The sequence below is a fragment of the Panicum virgatum genome, chromosome 2K (genome assembly GCF_016808335.1).
Source record: "Panicum virgatum strain AP13 chromosome 2K, P.virgatum_v5, whole genome shotgun sequence".
Lineage (NCBI taxonomy): Eukaryota > Viridiplantae > Streptophyta > Magnoliopsida > Poales > Poaceae > Panicum > Panicum virgatum.
In genome coordinates, this window is record NC_053137.1 from 9,546,055 (window position 1) to 9,559,074 (window position 13,020).

The 13,020-nt window shown below is 41.8% G+C and overlaps 1 pseudogene; it reads right to left on the minus strand.

Annotated features, from left to right (window-relative positions):
- Positions 1 to 233: 233 nt before the first annotated feature.
- LOC120665577 lies at positions 234 to 12,583 on the minus strand (annotated as a pseudogene).
- Positions 12,584 to 13,020: the final 437 nt, after the last annotated feature.

Here is a 13,020-nt window from a genome sequence, read left to right on the forward strand (position 1 = left end):
ACAAACCGGCAACAAAAAGCCATGTCCGACGCCTGTGTGCATGCGGCACGCCAACAAAAGGTACTTGATTGCACAAGCACAGCTCGTAATAGTAGGACTACATGCTATTGCCTCTGAGTCTCTTGAGGACGATTACTGGACTGGACATGTCGTTTCACTTATTAGTTACATCTTGCAGGATGAAGCATGCACGCCCGCCAGTTATTCTGATTCATACGCAAGATAACACAAAGGAAACACTTGCATTGGGACGGTCCAAGATAACACATTCGATGAGCACGCCGGCACCATCAGATCGATGAGCACGCCGGCACCATCAGATCGACACACAGGCGATAGGGAGTAGAAATGGAAACACACACACACCAAACAAACAAACATTATTGCAACCTCGTTCACCGTTTAGACACACATAATGGAAAAGGGGAAAGCAGGAAACAAGAAGCAAAGTGAAGGAAACCACCCGGACCGACTGCTGGTGGTGTACGGAGCTCGCCACAGTGCTCCGAACTTCAAAACAGGTTTGTTCGGATTCCTGGTAAGCTGGCCCCGCACGTCTTCAAACCACACCTGGCTGTAGGCAATGCGCTCATCAATCATGACTTCCTTGAGGCTGCGGAGAGATGATAGCCCAGAAAAAGAGACGTCGTCGTGTCCGAGACATAGCAGCTCAAGCTTGGGTGCTGCTCCTTTATGAAACTCCAACGAGCTGATGCCTGCCCCTACTAGCAGCTCCAGCACCGTCAAACTCGGGAATAATGCCTCTGGACGAGAAGTGAAACAACAGGGCTCTTCAGCCTCGAAACACTCGTACCATAGACGAAGGATGGCCAGGTTTTGTAGCTTGCCAAGGATTTGTATGGTGCCATCGACCTCCGTTAGCTTGGTGGATTCTAGCTTCAACTTGACAAGGTTCTGGAGGCCTGCGACCCAGTCTGGCAATTTGCCCAAAGCGCCCCGCAGCTTAAGGCTCTGGAGGTTTTTCGGAGGCGAGCGCAGGTCATCCAAGCAGCCACGTAGGCCTGCCTCCTCCACTGACTCCACCGACAGTGATTCCAGGCGGCTGAGATGGGCAAGGGTGGAACAGAACTCTTGGCAGTTCTTGCTGATGCCTGCCACTGCTAACTTGTGCAATCAGGTGAGCCTTTTAATATCCTCTAGGATGGCCTTCCCTCGTGCGATGTTCACAGTACCCAGAGTGTGCAGGTCTTTTAACTTCGTGAGGGGGTTGTTTGGTACCAGGGACTTTTTTTAGTCCCTAAAACTTTTTAATATTTAGAAGTATTAAATAAAGGTTAATTATAAAACTAACTGCATAACTCTAGGGCTAAATTGCAAGACGAATCTAATGAAATATATTAATCTATGATTAGCGGATGGTACTGTAGCATCACTGTAGCAAATTATGAATTAATTAGGCTCATTAGATTCGTCTCGCGAAAAAACACTCAGCTGTCAAAAATTATTTATAAACAGATTTTATTTAATACTATAAAATAATAAGATTCCTTTTGATGTGATATGGACTTTTGAAAAAAATTTAGTTCCAAACAGGGCCTTGGAACTACCACGCCGCGTGCATCTGCAAGCCTCGCTATAAAAGGGAACATGTAGCAGCACCACCAGGTGCACACATCACGCCTATTAATTAAGTTATCATGATAAACGGTGGTAACAGACCTCCCAATCTCAAGGCTGCAACTTGACAAACAAAAGGCCAACAAAAGCGCAAGTCCACACGCATAGCTTGTTCCGCATCAGCTTTGGTAAATCTTCCACAAATCCGTTGTATGACTCTGCGACACGAATTCCATAATATCCCCCGGTACGAATGTATTGCAGCTTCCTAAGCTTGATAATGGCCTGCGGCAGCTTGATTATTCGTGTACCAGTAATATCTAGTGTCTGGAGTTGCTTCAAGTTACCCAATGAATCTGGCAGGTGAAATATATCTTGACATCTTCTTAAAGAAAGGTATTTCAGGTGCACGAGCTTCCCAATTGACTTGGCGTGGGGATCCACAAGACCCTTGGTGCTTTCCAAGTCTAGCACACGCAGCAACCTCATCTTGTCAGAAATATAAAATGGCTTCCATTTCCCAAATACAGTTAAAGACCTTATCCGTGACAAGTCCACTGTGCTATCAAACTCACTTTGGTCACCCTCCCAATTGCTGCTTATAGCTAGGTGACGCATGGTGCCTTGGGTGTTAATGCTGCAGCCTTCTTCCATTCTAAAGACAAGATTCTCCTCAATTGCCTTTGAGATGCTGATTTCACGCATGAGATCGTGGAGTTTGCAAGAGGAAATACCTTTCCTACTACCAGTTGGTTCTTTGATAGGTAGGATCATGCTTCGGTCAATGAGTTCCATGAAGTAGCTATCAGCTACTTCCCCGGTAGACTTGCCACGCACCTCGCTTGAGTAACCCTCTGCACTCCACCGGTGCACCAAGCGTCTTCGGGTAATGCTGTAGTCTTCAGGAAAGACAGATAGATACAAGAAACAAGACTTGAGATGATATGGTAAACCATCATAACTTTTCATAAGGATAGTTTTGATTATTCCAAGCTCTGGATTCATCTCCAATTCAGCACTAATATGCTCATTCAATTTTCTCCACTCCATGAGAGTCTTCGGTTGCTTTGCCAAGAAACCACCTATGGTGACTATTGCAAGGGGAAGTCCACTGCACTTCTTCAGGATTGTTCTTGCCTCTTCAATCAGTGCGGGATGTTCATTCAAATCTATGGCTTCCTTAAATACCTGCAATTGGTTGAATCAAGATGCTTAAGTATTGTAATACTAAATGATGTATAAATAAAATTCCTAATTTGTGTTGGAGTATATATATATATATATATATATATATATATATATATATATATATATATATATATATATATATATGGTACAGATATTAGCCTAACCCTTTTTTTACATATAGAATCTCGTGCACATATAATGAACCAGTGGTGCCCAACCGAAAAAAGGAAATTATATACGGTTATTGAATGCCCCACATGCTTTTTAGAGAGAGTTCAGCACCACAGCTTATTATGGCATCTCCAACACTGCCTAATCAGCTATCTATAATGGTGCTTACATCAACTTTTTGCTTAGGTGGCAAAGAGATATAAAAGTTGACTACTATAGTTAGAGCAAGGTTAATAATACAGCCAGCTGCTAGCTGCAAGGATTTTTGCAGTTTATCTCTCAGCCTACTCGTCAATAGTTAGCTCTTCACCATTAATACATGGTCCCCTTGTCTCTCTCACAAAGTTTCTTGGTTTTTGTGTTGAAGCCGGCTGTAATTCTCTCTCTTCTCTACTTTCTCCTCCACCTTAGCATTCAGCCTGCTTACAGCCTATTATAACTTGTTCTTAGTAGCTAGACAATCTACTCACGACCTTGAAGACACATAGGGCGTGTTTGGTTGTTGAACTAAAGCTAGCATGGCAAGAATACTTAGCCTAGGCAGATTGAGCCAGGGTAGTCCAATGCAAATAGGCTTGTGTTTGGTTTCTTGTACTAGCTAAGCCTATGTTGGTTAGATCTTGTTTGGTTGTCTTCCTTCCTCACAAGTACAGTCACCTCATCCATGCTTGGGTGAGCTTACGTCTGTCGCCTCTCACTTTAGGAATAAACACGGTAGAAATTCTTGAAAATAGATTCAATGAAGTCACATATGATACGTACCAAAAGGATCTCAAGGATAATATATTTATGTTGCAAAAATCAAAAGGTTGCTAATTTTCATTACAAGTTTACAACTAAAACATGGTAAAACCTAGCAACTTTCACATATTGCACACTAGAAATTTGCATAACCAGTGAGATATCTTCCTTAATCCTGAGCATCATAGCGGTGAGCGCACCGTAGAAGAAAGTGAGGCGGAGCAGGTAGCAGCGGTTTTTGTTGATATGGAAGTGGAACTCGTAGCAGAACTTGGCCGCACAACGGTAAGGGAAGGCGCGGAGAGTGGAGAGCGGGGGGTCAAGGAGGCCATTTGGGCCCGGGAGCGTGGGTGCCTTGGGGCATCGATGGAGACGTAGGGGCCGTCAGCTTCCAGCGGAGGCCGTAGCCATCGGTAGTGTGGACATGATGCCACAGTTGAGGAGGTAGAAGTCGCGGAACCTTGGCATGGCGGCAAAGGGCGAGGTGGGCGGGGAGGAGGAGGAAGATGAAGGCGGCGGCGAGGAGGAAGAGGGGGCAGGAAGGCAGATTTCGGTCGAGCTGTTTCATTGGATTCCATGTGAGAATAGATGTGGATTGTGGAGTGCGGGTGTTTTCGTGTTGCAAAGGTTGGCAGCAGTGGTAGAGTGGTTGACTCGGCCGGCAGGAAGGTGGGCGCGGGAAGCGGAGGTGGAGGGGGTGCGCCACTGGCCGCGCGGGGGGAGCTCTGCCGCCGTGTGTAGGAGTGCTGCTGGCCGACGGGTGTCGGGTGAGCTATGCCGGCTGTGGGGAGCACTGCATCCATGGCGCATGGTTACTTACGGTGAGAAGATTGTGATAAGGTTATATGACCGCTTAGTTGCAGCCTGGCTAGCTAGCTGCACTGCAAACGAGCTCAGCTCGTGTTTCCAGCAAGCCAGCCTCAGCCCCTCTTTTGGCTTGCTGGGGTATGGCTTAGAGTCTTGACCAATCATCCAAACGGTGGAACACTACTAGAAAAGAGGCCAAAGGTCCACTCCAAAAGTACCGGCATGAAGAAGACCCGGTACCAATGCTAGCACAGGTACCGGTTCTTCTTCATACCGGTACTTTTGGGGTGGATGGAAGCCTATGGAGAGCCTTAGGTACCAGTTGGTAACACTCAACCGGTGCCTAAGGCTATAGTCACCGGTTAGGCACCGGTTGGGTGTTACCAACCGGTACCTTAGGCTCATCCATGGGTTACTTCAAAAGAAAAATATCTCTCTCTCAATCACAAGTGATGTGTAGGTGAGATGGTAAGGGAGTTACGCGCGAGGCAAGAGGTCGCGGGTTCCAATCCCAGCCACCGTGCCCGTATTTTTGGGGTGGATGGAGAGCCTTAGGCACCGGTTGGCTCTCCATAGGCACCGGTTCATTTACCCGGTGCCGAAGATCGAGGCCTTTAGTCTCGGTTTCGGGGTACCTTTTCAAAAACCGGTACCTAAGGCCCTTACTAACCAGTACCTAAGGCCTCTTTTCTACTAGTGGAACCTGCATTGCCGGAGCCTGGCTAGCCCCTAAACCAAGCATCCAAACAGACCCATACACATTGGAGAGATTTGATTTGTTAGCATTTCGGTTTATTAGGATATGTGTTTGATACCTTGAATGTGAGGCACATGTATCATGGCCTATAAATAAAATGGCTAAATTCGAGCAATAGATTGAATATTTTTCCCCAAACTCTTTCTGTCCCTACCTTGTGGGTATGTTCATCATCACCGAAGCTGTACCCTAGAGCCTAGAGGTTCAGGACCACACCCATACTTCTCATCATACGATCTAAGCTACCCTCCGCCCGCCAATCGCCCACCTCCATGCCACCAGACCTGTTGATCCAGCTCCGATGACCAGTGCTATTCAAGTGCAAGGAGATAATGATCACGGTGCCACTATAGAATCTGCTGTCCCCATGTGCATCTTAAGCAAAAAAAAAGGCTACAGAACAACAGGTTCAACTCGAGCGCAATGCTAGTCACAGCATATCACTACGTCATAAAGCACTAATTAGTTACGGATCTAGACACACATTAGTGACGGCGGAACCCCACGTCACTAAATTTTCATCGTTGATGTGAATCACATCGGTGAAGCATAAAAGCCGTCACTAATGACACCAAAAAGGTGACGGGTCTAGACTATGCGTGTCACTAATGTAGTTGATCTGTGGTGGCTGCATGTTTACCACAATCACTATTGATACCACAAAGGTAACAGCTTTAGCCTATCCATGTTACTGATGTCGTGTATCAGTGACGTCTCTATGTTCATAAGTGTCACAGGTGACATCTATACTTGTGACGTGTCCTTTTAACCCCGTCCCAATTTTAATTTGTTATGAGCTTGTCGCCGACAACGGTGGAGCGCGTGGGGGCTAGCGGCCGGAGCGCGTCGGGGCTGGTGGCGGCCGAAATGCATGGATGAGTGGTGGATGAGCGGGTGAATGAACGGGCCGGTGAACGATGGCTTATATTATAGCAAATAATTATAATGTAGCACATTGGTGACATGGGTATAACAATGCGTCACTATTATGTTCCATTATTAATGATGCATCTCAAAGTTATCCATCTCCAATGATTTTGTTATTGTAAGTGTTGTATTTAGACCCGTCTCTGATATGTTTGCACCAGGGCAAGACCATTCTATTGGTGATGCATCCGGTACAGCCCCGTCACTAATCTTAAATTAGTGACATATTTTGTTTTCACGTCACTAATTAGGTGTCTCCTTTAATCATTTCTTTTGTGTATTCCACTTTGTTGTCTCTAGTCTTTGGTCACACCCACCTCCGAGATCATTTTTTGTAGATTAGTTAGTGTTGCGCTTTTAATCTAAAAGTAATTAACCAAATTGAGCAAGATGTACGATATAAATACCTTTCTGGTGAAGAGATCAAGAGCATCCCTATTTTCAAGAACCTCAAGCTTGTAAATGTCTTCTTGTTTTGGTGAACAACACTTTGCAATATTCTCTTCTCTTGTGGTGATTACGATCTTGCTCGCATTCTCCATTTTGGGGAGACTTTGTATTATCGTGTCCCATTCTGCAGCAGAAGACAAATCATCCAAAACTATTAGACACCTCTTTCTTTCCAAAAGCTTACCCAACTCTTCCTTTACATTTCTTGGGCCTGACCCAAAATCATTACTTCCCTTCATGTTAGAGGATTCTGCATCTAGCTGCATAAATAAGCTCTCAAGGACCTCCTCGAGAACAAACGGACGCATGATTGTGATGCAAGCACGCTTCTCAAACAAACCACTTAGCTCTTGGCTTTGGTAGACCTCTTTAACTAGAGTCGTTTTCCCAAGACCTCCCATTCCCCCAAACTGAGATCACTGTACATTGCTGGTCGTCTTGCTTTGAAATTAGATTGATAAGATCAGACTTCTCTTTCTCACGACCCACAAGTTGAGATTCCACCAAAGCACATGAGATCATCCCAATACGAGTAAAGCTCTTTCTAACCATCTTCTCATTGTCGCCTACAAATTGATTCTCAAGAATCTCATCAGTCGGCATCGCAATGTTGCTAGCACCATGTGTGACTACACTTGAGCTAGAGCCTGGCTTCATTAATGTGGTTGGACTCTGAAGAACCTGACACAAGTAAACAATGTCATGTAGTCATGTAAATGTTTAGATGAGTTTTGTAGCTCTTCATAAATATGAGAATCCCAGCAGACCATAGGATCTACACATAATCTATAGCAAGCTACTGATTCAATAACTCAAGCATTTTAAAATTGAATAACAAAGCAGGAAGAAAATTATGGCATGCACTTTAATTAATATCCCATGCATTATTCCTTAATTTACAAACCAAGCACAAAATTTAAGGAGACCTATATACCGCTGGCTACCTAAGGAAACTCTGATTTGATCCGTCATCTAGCTGGGAGGCATCTACCTCATCATGATCACAAGGAGAGGTCCAACGCCACAAATACCGAACAGTTAAGACATAGTGGTATTCTAATTATCATTCTAAGGGATGAACTAATTAAGGTTTTTTGCGTGGTTACTTTTGTAGAACCAAACCCAGTTTAACATGTGCCGTTATGGAATGTTTATTTTGGCGTTATGGAATGTTTATTTTGGTTAAGCCACTACTACTAGAACTATAGATTGAAGGGCTTGGATTATTTTTTTCTCTTGAATTATTGAGAAAAAACATTAATTTTTTGTTCCATTATGGTAGACTTCATTCTTGTTCACATTGAAAAGCTTTCTCAAAATATTTTTTATGGTAGACATCATCCTTTTTCACATTGAAAAGCTTACTCAAAATATTTCATGTGTGTGTGTGACTCAAGCGGATTTCCTTAGTAGTTCTCAATCATTGTTATGAATCATTGGTCCTTCATCTAATCGATCTTAGGTATTGCACGATATGGTGCAGTGGCTAGGCGAAACCTGACAAATTTTGGACTATAGAGATTAGATGCATGCCGAAGTGATGCATGCAATCCATACATGTTCCTATACTACTAACAATATGATGTAGATGCAAAACATCTTTCAGATCACAAGCTACCTAACCATCTCAATCAAACAAACAAGAAATGCAAATTATTAAGGCAAGCAATCGAGATCTTATTGCCTAAGATCATTCTTTTAAGCCCGTGTTAGACATGTGGTCCTATATTTTATTTCTAAATTGAAACATGCATTCACATACAGATACACAACAACAGGAAATTATTTGGTGTGTATCAATCCAATTTTAATATTTGTTCTAGTCATCCATATATGAAGAAAATATGCAAGAACTGTTTTACATGGAATATTTTTCTAATATTTTGAATCTAGGTATTTGTAAATACAATTAGCTAAGTACTTTGCTAAAAATATCTATGTATCACATTATTGTTTTACACCTTTTAACTATAAATTTTTCTAAGTAGATATTGGTATCCACAAAAAAACAAAAGTTTAGAATCCTATTTGACATGGAGCCCTTTCTATATGTTTAAATCCTAATAATTACAAAATTGAGACAAATAGCTAGAAAATTTGATATGGTTGCTGTCTTTAACATGGAATCGTTTCTAGAGTTCGGATTGAAATTTGAATATCCTCCAACTTATCACAAATTCTTGACATTGTGGATAGGACTTGGTTGAACTTTTGACAAGTTGGGCTATCTACATCTTTCAAGTATTTAATTTGGAAACATGAAAATCATATGCGTGCATATATGTCTTACTTCTTTCTTTGTAATTTCAATATTACATTGGGTTTTATATACATCATCACAAATAATTATCAAGGTACACATTAGAAATCATGCCGTATCTAAATGTGAAGGGTTTCTTCATCCAAGGATTATGAATCAAAATTTCATGTTCTTTTCAATGAACTTTAGTGCTCTTGATTTTTTTTCGATTAGATGTTATCCACACAAATATACTGTCAATTTTTGTCCTAATTGTATTTGACGTAAATTTCTTGCAAACAATTTCATATCCAATAGACATCAATTTTCTATTTGGCATGAGTATTTTCATGGAATCCTTAAAGCAGAACGTTTGTAGACAAAAATAGCAACATGCAGTTAACTTCTTAGAATTGTGTACCTGCAATGTTTATTTGAAAATTTTATATCCAAATTAATGTAAAACCATCTTGCTAGAATAAGATCTTTCAACGCGTTCAATATATATATGACGAGGCTAAAATGCAACAAGGTGCATTCTCTTTACAAAATGCACCCACCCTGTAGTTGCAACCGTGAGACTACATCGATTGCAACTAGGAGAATAGATCAATTGCAACTGGACGGAACTGGTTGCAACTGGGCACGAACCAGTTGCAACTGGGCACGAACCAGTTGCAACTGGACGCGAATGAGTTGCAACTCAGACCGACCCGGTTGCAACTGGACGCGAACCGGTTGCAACTCAGACCGACCCGGTTGCAACTCAAACCGATCCACTTGCAACTGAGAGGGACGTATCTGACCCCAAAGAAGAGTATGTACATGGAGTATGTGATCATACTAGAATATCTATGATGATATATGCGTTGGGTATGTGACCATACAAAGAGTATATGGACATACTTATTTTTATATACTAGTACTAAAGTATAATCATAATATATTAAAAAATAAGGATGCTTTTGAAAATTTCCATATATACCCCTTTGAAGTATCTTAGAATTAGTATATGGACATACTCGAAGTGATAAATAAGTATGTGGACATACACACGGTGGTATACTGATGTGAGAGTAGCTACACGTGAGTGTAGAAAAAACTCATCCATATATATATATATATATATATATATATATATATATATATATATATATATATATATAGTCAATTTACTATATCGGACGAGCAATCTTGTTCTCAGTTTGAGCCAACACATAACTCAGTTTGCTACATAACAAGTTTATGCTTTATATCTAATGAATATGGGAAATTTTAAAGAATATTAGTGTATAATAGAAAGACAAGCGCGATTGCTCAGATAAGTCTGAACAATATAATTACATTCTCTACAAGGATCTAACACTACTGGAGAAAGTGCCTTCCATCCACACAAATATATCGGTGGAGATCTGACCTGGTACTAATGCTATGTTTAGTACCGGATCCAATTCACAGCAGTTTATTTGTGGTGGACGGAAGATTCTGGAGGCATTTAGTACTGGATGGATTAATTTAAAAGGAAAGCATGTACAAGTTAGATCTGCTGTGTAGGTGAGATGGTAAGGGTAGATCTGTTATGTAGGTGAGATGGTAAGAAAGCTTCGTATGAGGCAAGATGTCATGGGTTCGAAGCCTATGCACCGCACCCTTGTATATTTTGTGTGACTTGTCACTTGCAACGGTGCGGGCGTGACGTCCTTTTTCTAAGTTTGAAATTGTCTGGACGTCTTACCCATTAGTACAGGTTAGAGGCAGCTTTACCAGGTGAGCGATCCGGTATTAAAGATTGAGCCTTTTAGTATCGGTTGGGAATTAAGTACTAATGGGAGTTCCCAACCGATACTAATAGCAGGTTTTCCAGTAGTCTCATACTTATAATTTAACTACATCGCTGGAACATATACAACATAGTTATATTTAAAAAATATAATTCTTTACACAAATGCCTACATTGACAAGGGCGGATCCAAATAGATAACGAGATGTAATAATGGGCATACAGTCCATTTTCCCCTCATTTGGACCAATGCATAATGTCACAAAATAATGCAAAACTTAGGGTCTTTCTCATACGTTCACCTCTTTTACAATTTCTTTCAGCATTCCAATCCATTTCAAACTGTTTTAGGGTTCATATTCAACTACATCTGTTGAGAATTTCTCAAATACATACATAAAGAAATAAATTAAGCTAAATATATGGCCTAATTGTTATGTTTTAGAAAATGGAAACCTGACCCAATTATGAATGAGAAATTAGACAAGAATCATGACCAGCTTAAAGCACTATCATATACATGTGCAAAGATATGCTTAGGGTGCAATCGAACTCGTCTTCAGAATCCTTCTTCAAATGTAGATTAAATATTAATACATTATATTTTATTTGACTTGACTGTGATAATATGGTTTAAAGAATACTGGCTACAGAAATCACCAAAGATTTTATTTACAACAGATATGATAATGATCTAAAAGAACAGGAAGAGGTAAATTAATTAGATGATTACAGCCTAGATATTACCTTATTGTAGGAAGCAAAAATACTCTGATCAATAGATGATTGCTTGAGCTCTGACACTACACTTTCTTGGCCAGCACATAGGCTTGCAACTTCACCATGCTTTGTGGATACGATGATTCGGCTTCCTTTCTTCTTGTTTGGAAAGTATTCCTTGATCGGTTCCCATTCCTCAATGGTGGACAGGTCATTAAGCACAATCAGATAGCTCTTCTTATTCACATGCTTACTGAATGAATCAACCAAATCATCTTGCTTCATCGCCCCCATCTTCATAAGAATTTGAGTTCCAATGTTCGTTTCTTCTTGCACCTTCCCGGCTTGTTCAAAAGAAGTTCGGTAGAATTGACCCATAATGCACTGGAGGAACTCAAGGGGACTGAAAGGATGCACAATCCTGATCCAAGCGTAGAGTTCAAACTTCTTGCTTCTCTTCAGATTATCGTACTCTCCTTTGATGACGACAGTCTGACCAAGAAGACCACTTGTTCCCCACACAGCGATCACTCTAAGATCCTCATTCCCCTCGTTTATCAGTTGGCAAAGATCTACTTTAGCCTTGTCCTTCTGCCTCCTTGCTTCCTCTATGCCAAACATTGTTGCACCAGAAATAATGTTTGATGGCCCAGCACCAGTTGCAGGCTTGGGGCCAGTGCCCTTGATGAGTTGATACCGTACGTTCCTCTGGCTAACATCCTCAACCTTGGCTCTAAGTTCCTTCATCTGTGTGGCCACTCGGTGCCGATCAATCAGCGTCCGGAGGAAGCACCACCGAGACGGCTTCCCAAGTCGAACCCTTAGATCTTGGAGGCAGTCTTCAACATCATAGGACATGTCGCGGACCTGCTTGACCCAGGTCTTGACCACCTTGTGCTCATCTCGCTCCTCATGCGCAGCCATCAGGAAAGCGAGCATCATCTCAAGCTCATCCTTGATGAAAGCCTGATCACGCTGGACACCTAGCTGCAGAGCCACCTCCTCCGCGACAGCGGATTTGGCATAGTCAAGCACTCCACCCAGCACCGACTTGCCCAGACTCAATCCTGTTGCTTCCATGACCACCCTTTTCTTCTCTCACACACGGTATGCTTTTAGAACAGTATATGTGGATAAACTGGTCGAGGTTGAGGATGTGGTAAGAGCACAATGCGCATGGAACAGCTAACGATCAGAATGATTATATAGGTTGGAGACAACGGTCTTTAAAAGATACCAAGCTTGACGTTTCCATGCATATCAAGGCACGCAAGAGAAGATATACTTTGGTTTGCAGGGGAGAACTGAATCAGTCCATATCTTTGGCTCGGAGATGAAAAGAACAGAAAAGAAGATGCATCGGAATCCTAGCTTGATTTGCTAGCACACTCAAAGGTTATATGCCAAAGAGAAGCTGCATCTCGATATTTATGTTAACATGCCACCTAGATTTCTTTTATCTAAAAAAATGCCACCTAAATTTCAGCCACATTGAGCCAAATATTATTTGGGATCGATTTTCCACACACTAGTTACCCTGGGGCTAGCAACCTGGACAAAAAAAAGTTCACTGCTCTGTGAATTTCTTTGTTAATCCTGCAGCTCAACCAAATCGAAAACCACTGAACTCTGCTTTGAGAACAGTATATGTGGATAAGCAGA